Here is a 4028-nt window from a genome sequence, read left to right on the forward strand (position 1 = left end):
AGCTATCATGTATAGCCTATCTGACAAATTGTGTTAAAAGCTCCTACACGCATACATTTCTACATACAAAGATCCATTCATTCATGCATACATAGATGCATATGTACATACGTACATACATACATAAGTCCATCCATCCATTCATCCAAGCAATCAATCCCTACATGCATGCATGTATGCACACATGCACTCATGCACATACACAAACACACATACATACATACATACATACATGCATGCATCCATCCATCCATCTATCCATCAATACATACATACATGCATGCATGCATACATACATACATACATACATACATACAATTACATACCTAAATATCTACCTACCTACCTAACTAGCAACATACATGCATACATACGTACATACATACATACATAAATACATACATACATACATATATATATACATACATACATACTTACATACATACATACATACAATTACATACCTAGAAATCTGCCTTCCTAAATGCCTAACTACCTACCTATCTACCAACATACATGGATACATACATAATACATACATACATCCATACATACATACACACATGCACACATCCATCTATACATACATACATACATACATACATATATACATGCATGCATGCATACCTACCTACCTACCTGCATACATACATACATACATACATACATACACACATGCATACATATGTACATGCATACATGCATACCTACCTACCTACCTGCATACATACATACATACATACATACATACATATATACATACATACATATATATGTACATACATGCATACATACATACATACGTACATACATACATACGTACATACATACATACATTCATACATACATACATACATGCATACATACATACATACATACATACATATGTACATGCATGCATGCATACCTACCTACCTACCTGCATACATACATACATACATACATACATAGATACATACATACATACATACATACATACATATATACATACATGCATACATATGTACATGCATGCATGCATACCTACCTACCTACCTGCATACATACATACATACATACATATATACATACATAGATACATATATGCATACATATATACATACATATAGACACATACATTCGTATGTACGTACATGCATACATACATACATACGTACATAATACATACAAACATACATACATACATACATACATTCATACATACATACATACACACATACATCCATACATACATACATACATACATAAATACATACATACAAACATATGTACATTCATGCATGCATACCTACCTACCTACATGCATACATACATCCATACCTACATACATACAAACATACATGCATACATATGTACGTTCATGCATGCATACCCACCTACCTGCATACATACATTCATACATACATACATACATACATACATACATACATACATACATACATTCCTACATGCATACATATGTACATGCATGCATACATACATACATAACTACCTACCTAAATGCCTACCTACCTACCTACCATACATACATACAGACATACAGACAGATGGCCAGACAGACATTCATATATAAATTATAAGCTCAGGTATCATAACAATTTGAGCAAATGTTTGTATGATAAAAATTTTGCCTGTAAGTTCACTGGAGTCAATAATTCTTAACCAGTGTTATCATTTGTTGTTACTTCAGCAGTAAATATTAGCTATCATGTATAGCCTATCGGACAAATTGTGTTAAAAGCTCCTAAACACATACATATCTACATACAAAGATCCATTCATTAATGCATACATACATACATGCATATATATGTCCATCCATCCATTCATCCATCCATCAATCCTTACATGCATGCATGATTGCACACATGCACTCATGCACATACACAAACACACATATATACCTACATACATGCATGCATGCATGCATGCATGCATCCATCCATCCATACTTACATACATGCATACATACATACATACATACATACATACATACATACATACATACATACATACATACATACATATATACATACAATTACCTACCAAGATAACTACCTACCTAAATGCCTACCTACCTACCTATCTACCAACATACATGCATACATACATAATACATACATACATACATACACACATCCATACATACATCCATACATACATACATACATACATATATACATATATACATACATATATACATATATACATACATACATACATACATACATACATACATACATAAATACATACATAGATACACACATACATGCAGACATATGTACATACATACATCCATGCATACATGCATACATACATACATACATACATACATACATACATGCATACATACATACATACATGCATACATATATACATGCATGCATGCATACCTACCTGCGTACCTGCATACATGCATACATACATACATACATACATACATACATACATACATACATACATACATGCATACATACATACACAGATACATACATGCATACATATGTACATGCATGCATGCATACCTACCTGCCTACCTGTATACATACATACATACATACATACATACATACATACATACATTCATGCAAGCATGCATGCATGCATGCATACATACATACATACATACATACATACATACATACATACATCCATACATAACTACCTACCTGAATGCCTACCTACCTACCTACCATACATACATACAGATATACAGAAAGATGGCCAGACAGACGTTCATATATACATTGGAGACTCATGTATCATAACTCTTTGAGCAAATGTTTGTATGATAAAAATTTTGCCAGTATGTTCCCTTGAGTCAATAATTCTTAACCAGTATTATCATTGGTTGTTACTTCAGCAGTAAATATTAGCTATCATGTATAGCCTATCTGACAAATTGTGTGAGAAGCTCCTAAACACATACTTATCTACATACAAAGATCCATTCATTCATGCATACATAGGTGCATATGTACATACGTACATATGTACATATGTCCATCCATCCATCCATTCATTCATCCATCCATCAATCCCTACATGCATGCATGTATGCACACATGCACTCATGCACATACACAAACACATGTACATACATACAAACATACATACATACATACATACATACATACATACATACATACATACATACATACTTACATACATACATACATACATTCATGCATGCATGCATGCATACATACATACAGACAGACAGACAGACAGACAGACATTAGAGACTTAGGTAACATAGCTCACTGAGCAATATTTTGTATGATAAAATGTTTGCCAGTAAGTTCCCTTGAGTCAATAATTCTTACAGATGCTATCCTGGTTTGTTCCTTCAGCAGTTATACTGGCTGTCATATATAGCCTATCTTGCACTGACAAATTGCATAAAGTGTTAAAAGCACACAAACACATATATACCTACATACTAAGATCCATCCATACATGCATAGGTACATGCATGCACACATGCACTCATGCACACACTAATGCATGCACATACACACATACACACATACACACATGCATGCATGCATACATACATACATACATACATACATACATATAGTTAAGGAATCAAGTATCATTGTTTGAATTTGTAAAATAATTTGTGTATGATGTTTGGGACTATGCATTATATTTAACAGTGTTTAATTCAATGGTTATTACTATCATACAATTGTATTTTACATTGTTTAATTCAATGGTTAGTAATATCATTAAAAAAATTATACTTTGCAGTAGAAGCCATTGATATGGCTGATCTTGGTGAAATCTAAAACTGAAAGAAGTAAAAATGACACACGAGTATTGATTGTAGGTTGCGTTAACAAGTGTCAGAGATCACTACATTGTCACCCTGACATGCATACTCTAGCATTTGATTGGTTCACTGAGATTTGAAGGTTAGAAAAGGCCTGCTTCTTCAACCAGTTTGAATTATGCTGTTTGAGATTTTCCTGAATCAGAGATTTTCTATTTCAGACACCGAGGAAGGATACTTATGTAGTAAA

Source organism: Sinohyriopsis cumingii, unplaced genomic scaffold (assembly GCF_028554795.1).
Source record: "Sinohyriopsis cumingii isolate HCF-2022 unplaced genomic scaffold, ASM2855479v2 utg000426l, whole genome shotgun sequence".
NCBI lineage: Eukaryota > Metazoa > Mollusca > Bivalvia > Unionida > Unionidae > Sinohyriopsis > Sinohyriopsis cumingii.